At 36.2% G+C, this 11839-nt stretch overlaps 2 pseudogenes across 1 annotated transcript; one reads left to right on the top strand and one right to left on the bottom strand.

Moving 5' to 3' along the window:
* The first annotated feature begins 1430 nt into the window (after positions 1 to 1430).
* On the top strand, positions 1431 to 2267 carry LOC143624088 (transcription factor MYB73 pseudogene; annotated as a pseudogene).
* A 1711-nt stretch (positions 2268 to 3978) lies between these two features.
* Positions 3979 to 11066, bottom strand: LOC143624087 (putative cadmium/zinc-transporting ATPase HMA1, chloroplastic; annotated as a pseudogene). The gene is made up of 11 exons (XR_013152035.1): positions 10345 to 11066; positions 8777 to 8927; positions 8509 to 8693; positions 8280 to 8425; positions 7895 to 8203; positions 6830 to 7053; positions 6640 to 6745; positions 5512 to 5896; positions 4700 to 4887; positions 4534 to 4620; positions 3979 to 4447 (listed from the first exon to the last, which is right to left on the bottom strand). The product of XR_013152035.1 is annotated as a putative cadmium/zinc-transporting ATPase HMA1, chloroplastic (transcript).
* Positions 11067 to 11839: the final 773 nt, after the last annotated feature.

The raw sequence follows: 11839 nt of genomic DNA, 5'->3' as shown, positions 1-11839 counted from the left end.
TAGTGATAATGTCTCAATTGTTATAGTTTTGTTCAATTTAGCATCTCAAATTGGTTTCTCATTTCTGATTATTTTGCTAATTTTTTGATTTGTTACGTTTTATATATTTTGCAGATTGTTATGACGTCAAGGGTTTCTTTTAAGTTTCTCGGGAGATTGAGGAGCATCTATACCACTTCGGATAGGCATTTGGTAGTGAAAGACATGGATGAGAATGTTGCTTTCTTATTTTAGTGTCAGGTTATTATATAAAGGGGGATAATAATTTAAATGATGAGAAAGATTTATAGCAAAAAAAAACCTATAAAAAATTAATAAAAAATCATAAAATAAAATTTAATAAAAAAATGAAAAATGTAAAAACAAAAAAATGTTTTCACCGTCTTTCTCGTTCTAAAAAAAACCCTCGAAAAAGAAACAATATTTAGGAAAAAATCATTGTGTCTTTTTATCTATTGTTGTGTTTTTTGTTTATTTTCGTCACTGATTGTGTATTTTTTCTTTAACGTTGTGTCTTTTTTTCTTGATATTGTCTGATATTTTGTTCGGCATTGTGTTATATTTTGCGACATATTGTGTCTTTTTTTATTTATAATTGTGTTGTGTGTTCATTTTTAGCATTGTGTCTTTTCGCCATTTTTTTTGAACGTGAATGCCGTGGAAATATATTGTTTTTTTTAATTTTTTTTTTGTATTTTTATTTATATTTTGAGTTATGATTTTAGATATTATTATTATTTTTTATATTTTTTTGAGAGGTTTTTTGTGTGACCACAAATCCAACATAACTGTGACAAACTTTGCCCGGGTTGAAAGACTTAAAGATTTTCACAATGGTAAAGGTGGACATCGTTTCTAAAACAGTAAAAAAGTTGGGTGGTGAAACCATGTTTGGAGTTGGGTTTTGCTCATTAGTATTAGTTGTTTTAGATTTGAGTATTTAACAAATTTTAAATTCTGTTAATGACATTCAAGTTAGAGGGATTCAAGTTGGGTTTGTGTCGTCTAATGCTCACCCGTGACTGGTCGCCTATGCTCGCCCATGATTGATCGTCCATGCTCGTGCATAGGTTGTTTAAGTTAGAGCGAAAAAATTTTCAAATATACTGAAAAATTAAAAAAATCAGTCATCCATACACAACATCATAAGCCTATATCTAAATCATAAAAACCATAGTCATATAAAATAGTGATGGGATGGACGAGCTCTAGCATTCAACGTTTCATTTTCATCCAATAATTTAAAAGATTTTTGTAACAACGCAAGAAAACAAGGGTCTAAAGGGGCATAAAGCCAATATTCCAACGCGTGTTCGTTATCCAGCTGTATCCCAAACAACAACCTCCTGCTAACCTTACAGCCCGTGACCTCCCACTCCGTCACCGTCACACCCCTATATAAAACCCCATCATTCCATTTCACCGCTTGCTATTATTATTAAACCACCCAAAATAACAATGGATCGGATCAAAGGCCCATGGAGCCCCGAAGAAGACCACTTACTCCAACAACTCGTCGAGAAACACGGTCCTAGAAACTGGTCCCTCGTCAGCAAAACCATCCCAGGTAGACCCGGCAAGTCCTGTCGGCTAAGGTGGTGCAACCAGCTCTCACCGCAGGTGGAGCACCGCGCCTTCACACCTGAGGAAGACGACATCATCCTCCGGGCCCACGCCCGGTTTGGCAACAAATGGGCCACCATCGCCCGGTTGTTGTCCGGTCGGACCGGTAACGCCATTAAGAACCACTGGAACTCCACTTTGAAAAGAAAGTGTTGTTCCATGACTAACGAAGAGTTTAATGAGTTTGCTATCCAACAACCGTTGTTAAAACGATCCGTTAGTACCGGGTCGGGTATACCCGGTGTGCCCGTTTCGGGTTTTTGTTTTAACCCGGGGAGTCCGTCGGGATCTGACGTCAGCGATTCAAGCGTGCCGGCGAGTTCGTCGCACGTGTATGATCCGCCGACGTCGTTGAGTTTGTCGCTTCCCGGAGCTGATTCCGGTGAAGCGTCGTCGGTTACGAAACCGGTGATGCCGCCGGTGCCACAGCCGCCGGAGAAGACGTTTAATTCGGAGTTTTTGGCGGTGATGCAGGAGATGATTAGGATGGAGGTGAGAAATTATATCTCCGGTGGGGATCATGGCGGTGGTGGTGATGGGTTTAGGACCGCGGTGGTAAATAGGGTTGGGGCTAACAAGATCGATTAGTGGTATTAGTATGTTTGTATGGTAAGTTAAATATGTTGATGTTCGGATGGAAAAAAATGTTTATCCATCGAGATTCAGCCGTGCATCGCTCAGATTCGGCCAGCCCTGCAACGCTCGTAGACGTGATTCTCTTAAAGTTGGCTAACAAAAAAATAAATAATTAATTTTCAGCCATGAATGTTGATTTCTTGTTATCTTGATTTGAAGGTTACTACAAAGTAATTTAATTAAAATTTGGAGGAATTGACTAATTGATTAAATAAAACTTTCTAAAAATGTAACATTTCAATAAGGTTTAGAATTTGGGTGTGTTGAGCAACTAACTAACGCAACACAAATTGTCTTTTGTTGAAAGTTTAATGTAATAAGTTACAACATTAGTGTATGTCGTTTTCATTCAACGTTGTCTCTTTCCAAATTCAAACTTACTCCAATCATCACTTGTTTAACAATGCAAATATTACTAATGTTTAGGCACCATGCCAAACCTTATCTTTTAAAAACCAAGAAAATAATATGTTAGTTAGCAGACACGAAATATAACAGCAAAATCATATTATTATGATGTTGATCAGAAAATCCGCACCAAACGGGATTTGATCTTCTACTGGTCAAATGTACAGATTTCAATGCATCATGTACACTCAACGGTTTTAACAGAACTATCATATCACTTCACCCATATTTTTCAACTTTATACATCATCAAATCTTTTACATGGACTGGTGGTATGGGTGAGTCAAAGGTGCTGTTTGTTTTTCAGAGGTAAAATGTCAGAAGACTGCGAAACCACATCTGCAAACATCTGTAGCAGAAGAGGTGGACAAAAACTCTGCAGTCTGCAACAAGAAGACTGTTTGTTTTTTAATAACTGCAGACTACCAAAACTATTCTAAATCTAATCTAATCTAATCTCATAAGACATATAACAAGTTAATGTTTGATATATTAGCTAGCATTCACAGTTCAAGTAACTTCAAAGCAATTATCTTTTCCACAAACTAACGCCTAACATAGCAACAATTATCAAGTAAAATCATGAAAATGTTTATAGCATAAAAATAACAATCAAAACACGTATTCATTACCACGAGACAAACAAACACACACTCTGGTTCAATAAGCCCTAACAATCACCAAAATCAATCAAAACATGTATTAACCACTACGAGATAGCATAATCTGGTTCAATAAACCCTAAAATCACCAAACTCAATAATAACAGAACCTACACACCAAACATCAATAGTAACAAAAGGTATGAAATTAAACCTGATATGGGGGAATAGAGGACGGCGGGGTTGCAGCGGTGGGGCGGCACTGGAGCAGTAGAGCGGCAGCGGCAGGTTGCGGCGGCGCTGGAGCAGTGGAGAGATGGGGTTGCAGCGGTGGGAGAGTTGGGCGGCAGTGGAGCGACAGGTTGATGGTGGGTGAGTTGGGTGGCAGTGGAGAGGATGAGGGGATTAGGGTTTGGGAGTGTCTGATGGAATAAGAAAGATGGAAAGAAATTGGTTAGAACTGGTGAGAAGTAACAATACCAACACTTCTGGGAGAAGAGGGCGCGCAGACGTTTTTTAATGAAACGTCTTCGGAAAAACAAACACACTGCAGAGCCCAACGTCTGCGCGCCCTCTTCTCAGTGCAGACAAAAGAGGTGGAGAAGTGCTTTTGAGGAAAAACAAACAGCACCAAAGATACTTTGATTATTTGCCAAATATCTAAAATACCCCTCAACAATAATACCTACTAAACCCATATCTCAATTTACAATCTTCAAAAGGCAAAATGTTACAACTTTAAATTGTGACAAAGGGACACCAATATAAGAAGGTTACATGTCTTCATCATAACTATCTACCTTCATGTGATTTCATCTTCCAACTAACCAACTAACTGCTTTGTTTTCATTAATAGAAAAACCAACCTCCATCTGACTTTCAAATAAATAAATGTGCACGACAGCCACGTATACGTAACGATTTCAGTTTTATTCATTTCAATAACCGTCAACTTTGACCATAATTTACATGAGAAAGGTGTACCTAACACTAATGTGGTTGCAATCTTAAGAAGGTGCAGCCTGAATTTTAGGTGTGTTATTAGTCACAGAAGTGATCAGAGACTTGAATTTATTGAATATTTGTAACACATCTTCCCTCCATGACCATGACGGTTCTTCAAGCACGCGTACAGAATTAAGACAAACGAGCAGAGTCCCTCCTTCATGTAGAAGAACCTGCAAATTCACAATCGTAATTTACAACAAACAGTCCGTATATTATTAAGTATATTTTGTATAATAATTTACAACTCGTTTCATACCGTAAGCCACAAAGGAAGAAAACCCATAACAGATGTAAGTGAGGCCAGCATAATGCTACATAAGGCAAGCGCAACATTCAATTTCACCTGCAAGAAAAGAGATCAAATTAAAATATAGATAAGTTAAAAAGTTACAATAAAAATTAGTTATAATAAAAAAACGTACCAAAGAGGTGGTTTGGCGAGCCTTCGCGATATAAAATGGGACACCAGAAATATTATCTTGAAGTAATAATATATCTGCCACGGCTATAGCGGTTGCACTAGCGCGCTGAGCTAGCACAACACCGACCGTAGCTGCAGCGAGTGCGGGTGCATCGTTTATACCGTCACCAACCATCGTTAGACCTCTTCCTGTAACATCATCAAATATATTAGTTTTTAGGATTAATTTCATATGCACACTCATATAATTGAAATATTTCATAACCAGAACTAAAAATAACACATATCATATATGGCCAACTTAATGAATTTTTACTAATTGTATACCTTTCCATTATACTTGTTTAAACCCTATTTATTATTTGAATTTTGATTAACATCAACGATAAGCAAGCAAACCGAACCGCTATCTCTCATCTTTTGTCCTCTAGACGGCAGATAGTCAAACAATCGAATATGTATGTGCGGATCAGATAATCAAACCAAATATAATCGCATGATAATCTAACGATAAGCAATCTAACTCAAATCAAATAGTCGAACCGGGTATAATCGCACATGTATCCATCTGTTTATCAGTATTAGAATTTCGCATTCGTTTTTGTTATAAATGAAAATTGTTTCTGGGTTAAAAAAAAACTTAAGCTAAAAATGCTTATAAAAAATTTTGAAGTTAAAGATAAGCATATATGAGATTTTTAAGTTTTAGAGAAATAAGGTAAAATGGTCATATATTAAATATTATTAATGAATTTGGCATATTTGATATTATTAGTTTTGTATGGGTACATTTTTTTATGATAGAATGATGACCTGTATTTCTAGGGATGTTGGTGACATGATTGAGCTTATCCTCTGGCTTTAGGCTACAATGAATTTCATCAATCCCGACTGCATTAGCAACCCTACGTGCACTATGCTCGTGGTCACCCGTTAACATCATTACATGAAGCTTTGCTTGTTGTTTTAATTCCAAGATGACATCTTTTGTCCCGACTCTCGGTTTATCCTCAAAGTGAAACAAAGTTACCTTTTTGTTGTTGACCGACAGTGCAGCGCGAACTAAGTCGGTTCCATATGAAGATGTGATTACTGCATCTTTAATCTTTTGTGATTCGGATGTAGAGTTGAATTGTGACGTGACGTATTCAACCGAACCGAGTGACGCCTTTAACTCTTGGCGACCGTCAAAACCTGGCTATAACCGAACAAAAAGTAAAAAAATAAGGGCAAATACTATAAAAGAAAACCAGCATACTTACTGTATTTTCTCATAAAAGTCCCTTAACAAGTTTTGCCAATAGCAACCAACATACCTTCTGTATATTCTCATAACAGTTCCTTAACAGTTTTTTGAACATTAAATTCCCTCCACGTGTTAAATTTACACAAAATTGTGAGCTTTTTTTTCCCTTATAAGACTATGTTAGGAAAGAATGAAGATGAATTTATGTTTTAAATTGGAATATGTGGCAAGGCAAAGTCCATTCAATATTTTTCTTTTCTTTTCCATCTTTTAATTCAATGAGTTGATAATAACAAATAATCTTTCAAACACAGTATAATAAAAATACATGAGCTTAGATGACGTAACTCAAAAGTCTGAACTAAACGCATATAAGATGGCTTTTATAACATTTAAAATCATTATAAAGTTATAAACAAATGATTTAATTCACTATTATAATGTAATTTGTCAAATAATATTTTCATGATTTCATCCAATCATAATTAATGGATTTCTTTTTCAAATTCAAAATGATGAGAGATAAACAACAGAAAGTATGTTGGTGTTTTATGTACAAAATATTGTTACAGAACTTATACGAGAAAGACAGAAAGTATGTTGGTTTTTAATGTGCAAAAAGTTGTCAAGGGACGTTTACAAGAAAACACAGAAGGTATGTTTGCCTATTTATCAGTTTGTAAATTTGTATCTACCTGAATGCTAGATAGTGTAGCGTAAAGACCTCGACCGGGGAGATTCTCAAAGCTTTCAACATAAACAGCCGGAAGCTCTTTTTCTTGACTATGATTTATCACCGCTCTACAATATATTAAAAAGTGGTTGACATATTATGATCAATGAAAAGAAACATGACATTTACATGTTCAATAATGTCAGAAATACCTTCCAATTGGGTGAGTGGTGCCTTTCTCCATAGCAGCAGCAACCGCAAGGGCTTCTTTCTCACAAGTGGGAACACAACAAGAAGTTGTAGCTTCGTGTCCGTGTATCGGCTCGATTGCTTTGCACATAAACTCTCCCGTTGTCAATGTCCCAGTTTTATCAAATGCAACCGTGTGACATGAAGCTAACGCGTCAAAAACATGTCCTCCCTTTAGCAATATTCCCTACACGTGTAACAGGTGGCGAGATGGGTCATTTTTAGTACAAGCTAAAAAAGTATAAAAAAGACTGGGCTAGCAAAACAGGTCTAAACGTGTTAAAACAGGTCAGACATGACACGATTAACATTGGTGCCAAACACTAACACAGCATCATAAACAAACCGTGTCATTTTCTTCGAGCATGAACCTGTTTATAAACGTGTTACACAACATGATCTGTTCACGATTAATGTCACGTATTTAGACATTTAGTGACACGACATCACACGACCTGGAACATTTAATACAGTTAACAAACTAACAAGATAAAAAAACCCATAATAATGATATCCTTCAATAAGAATCCTTAGCATTTTCTTAACGAAGGTCCATAAATTCTTAACTAACAATACATAAAATATGTAAACATTTAAAAAATTATAAATATAAATAGCGTGTTACACAACATGATCAGTTTAACACGATTTATATCACGTATTTAGTGACACAACATCACACGGCCCGGAACATTCAATATGGTTAAAAACTAACAGGATAAAAAAAATCCATAATAGTGATATCCTTCAAGAAGAATCCTTAACATTTTCTAAACAAAGGTCCATATAATTCTTAGCTAACAATACATAACATATGTACTTTTAAAAAAAAAATTATAAATATAAATAGGTATAACTGAGTCTAAACAGGTTATGATCTGCTTAGACACGATATTGATCATGTCTTAAACGTGTAGACCTGTTTATGACATGAAACCTGTTAAGCTCAAACCCATACCTGTTTAACTCCGTGTCATGTTATGTTAACAGGCCCATGACAAAAACTGCCAACCTAAAAAAATTAGTACCTTTTTGTCACAGGCACTGATTGCAGTTGCATAAGCCAATGGAGCCACAGCTAAAGCACACGGTGAGGCCGCAACCATGAGCCCTAATGCTCTGTAAAATGAACCTCTGCAAACTGGAGTACTAAAAAATGGCCACTTGAAAAGTAGAGGGCCAATGAGGGCAACTGCAACCGATAGAATAATAACTGCCTTGCTGTAATTCTCACCAAACTGATCTAACCACCTTCGAAGCGTTGGTTTCCTTTGTTGGGCTTCTTCTGTCAGTTGCACTATCTTATTCAGCATAGATTCTTTCCATGTCTTCTTTGTCTGTTAAGTAACATTAGTTAAGATTATGAAAAGAATATGCAACAAAAATAAATGTTTATAGTTGAGAAACAGATACCTTGAGAATCATCATACCGTCTATGTTCCTTGCGCCACCTGGAATGCTGTCACCGACATCTCTTTCTACTGGTTTCACTTCGCCGGTCAAGTGTTCGATTGTGATTGTTGACCTGCCATTGAAACTTCACAATCTACAGGAACCGACTGACCAAAAAACAATCAAAGTTATTGCATTTTCAATACATAATATAAAAAGAATCAAAATGATAGCAATTTCATAGGCATACCTCTCCAGCTTTAACCAAGATAAACGATCCAACTTCTAGCTCGTTAACTGGGACTTCATGGTATTTTAAATCAGAAAAGTTGAGTAACTTTTGGTTGTTGACTTCAAGCACAAGGGCAAACTCTGGATAGTTTTCTTTTAACTCCTTGACATCAACTTTTGACCGGCTGGTGAAATACTCTTCAGCTGCAGTTTATTTTATCTATCATATGTTAGCCATATGGTAAACAACATACTCTGTCCTAAAATGTGAATGCTGCATTTAGTACCTATATGAGCCAAATTGAACATTGCTAAAAGCAAGCCTCCTTCTAGTGTGTTTCCCATAAATGCAGATGCAAATGCAGCAAGAGCCATCAGTACATGAATGTTGACTTTCCCACCAGCAATATCTAACAGTGCATCATATGAAGCCGACACCTGGAATAAGAAACCAAAAAAGGCACCTTAAGCAGTTAATGACTTAATGGAGTGAAAAAGCTTCCAAATAATACATGAGTACAGAGAGGAAGAACTAGAATTGAAAAAAAAAAGAAATTTAGTTCGTTTTAAAGGATACAACTCTAGCCAATTCAAGTTACCAATTAAACAAAAAGAAGAAACTGCAAACTCAGCTTCTCAACTAAGTATACACACAACTTGTATCATTACAGTATTACACCCCATGTATTGTACTGAAGATTTTCCTAATTGCCTAATAACACCTTTACACTTTTAATCCTTCAGTCTACCATGTACCATGCTTTCTGTTTGTATTTTATGGGCATCAATTATTATCTTAAATTGTCACTATACAAATAGCTAAAATTACATTCTAACCAAATTTAACCATACGATTCGGGCGTAAGTGCATAACATGAAATTTAGAAAAATTCAACTTAACCTCTCTCCCTCTACATATGAGAATTTGATTTCCTCTCTTTCATTTGTTTTTTCTCTACCCTGGGAATTAATTTATACTATATTTATGGATTCATGAGACGGTTTTGAGTCAAGCAATTAAACTGTAGCATCTAAACCAAAAAGGAATTTAAAACCTAGAAACCACTTATAATCATAGTTATCAAATGCGCTAGGCGCACTCAAGGCGCATAGGCCTTACCTAGGGCCTATGCGCAAGGCGCAAAACAAGTGAGGGCCTGAGATAAAAAAAGAGCGCCCTTTATAAAATAATTAGAAAAATATATATTATGTATATGAAAAACAATACTATTATTCGAAGACATTAAACAAAAGCTACTATATAACATTTAATATCATCTAATTAGTACTAAAAGTTCTAAAATAGGCAAGATTCACATGTAACTCTAAAACTTGAATAGCAAAATGTTCAATGCAATTCTTTTGACCTCTCTTAGATCTAAGAGAGGTCAATATAATTTAACCAAAAGTAGCAATATTCACTCTGTACAATTTGTTCTTGTATAGAAAGGAATAACAGATCACTTCAAGATCAATGCTATCCAGCATTGGAACACATCATCTAAATAAAAATTACTGTCTAAAGAGATCCTCTTATATGCTATGTTGCCAAAAGTCCTCCAGGCGAAATTCCATCCAGATTTTGGTCAGATTCCGGTAAGATTCCAGCCAAATGCTGAAAACTGTGGCAAAGTTGAGCAATTCCAGGAAAACTGGTCTAAAACATCTAAAGCGGTATGGAACCATCCTAAACAAGCCCAAAACATGTCTAAAACCTTATATGCTTATGTCGAAAAATGCGCCTTGCTTATGTTGGGACTTGGGACCTCACTTATTAAGCGCCTTGGGCCTTTGACAAGTATGCAAAATGCTATCACTCAAATCCTAAGGCACATATAAAGGAAATAATAATTACCCCAACAAGAGGAAAAGCAACAAGAGCTATAGCATGTTGGACCGGCTTCACCGTAGCCTTGGGAAGCAAGTAAGGGCAGACCGCAGCACCTAAAAACAAAGCAGTGGAGAAGCAACAGAGCTCCAAATGCTCCCTCAAGAAGTCCGCAAGCTGACTCCACCTAACCGCCTTTGCAAAATCAGCAAACGCCACCTGTGTCTTCGTAAGCTTAATTTCACCACCGCAATGGTGGTGGTGGTGGTGGTGATGATGATGATTGTGTCCGTGATCATGATCGTGATGATTATTATCATGATCGGTGGCTTTGGAATGGCAATTAATATAAAAAATGCGAGTAGTATTAGTAGTAGTAGGTAAGGGTTTTGAGAAAGAATTTGGGGGAAAAATTAGGGATTTGTGAAGGAGTGAGTTGACTCGTAACCGGTGCCTTCTGGTAGGTGAATTGGAGAAGAGAGTGAGAGAATTAGGAAGACGGAGGGTGGTCATTGTTGATGATGGAGAAGAAGAGATCGTTGACGCCATTGATTGGAGATCCAGTTATATATTATTATTATTATTGAGGGTTCATTTCATAGCAGAAGAATACAGCAGCATGCCCCACGCCTTTTGTTTTCTGCTAGTGTTTATATTATCGGTATACATATATGGCCACACGCCCTCTATTGCAACATATCCGCCACATGATACTCCACATTTTTTTTTATTACTATTATCGATATTAAATCAACTTTAGTATATTACTAGACCCTAGTTGTACTTAATTAGACATTAGATTCATACCTACCATTTGGTAATTGGCTAATTGTTTGTTCTAAATTCTAATTCCCATTATTATTCTTAATTAGTCATTAGATATTACATATATGCAGGGGTGATCTATATACATGGATGCAGATTTATGAAAACTCGTTGAGTTTAGGATTTTATATAGAACGCTTATTAGGGGTGCTCATCGGATCGGATAACGGATTATTCGGTTCGGGTTATTCGGATTTGAACATTTCTGGACCCTATCCGAAATCCGAATAACCCGAACCGAATAATCCGTTATCCGATCCGAATTAGGAATATTCCTATCCGATCCGAATCTATCCGAATTCAATTCGGATCGGATTCGGATAATATCCGAATAATCCAAAATAAACCTAAAAAATATTCCTAACTTTTTGTTCCTAGCATTTAATAGTTTAGAATTACAATAAACATACAAACCGGAAAATACAAATTACTCTTAACACAAATTTATAGCTCAAAATTAAAATAATAGTCTAAGAAGTATACCAAACCGGAAAATACCACTAAAACATGTTTTTATTCGGATTAAACGAATATCCGAATAATCCAAACAATCCGAATTTTTTAAAATTCCATATCCGAATCCGAATTAGTTATTCGGATATTCGGATTGATCCGATCCGAATATTCGAAAAAAGAATTTGGATCGGTTTATTTGGGTTTCGGTTTCGGTTCGGATTTCGTTTTTCATGAACACCCC

Source organism: Bidens hawaiensis, unplaced genomic scaffold (genome assembly GCF_021521415.1).
Source record: "Bidens hawaiensis isolate Kalapana, Puna unplaced genomic scaffold, B.hawaiensis_p1.1 tig00003653_1, whole genome shotgun sequence".
NCBI lineage: Eukaryota > Viridiplantae > Streptophyta > Magnoliopsida > Asterales > Asteraceae > Bidens > Bidens hawaiensis.
This window is presented reverse-complemented; position numbering and strand designations above follow the sequence as displayed.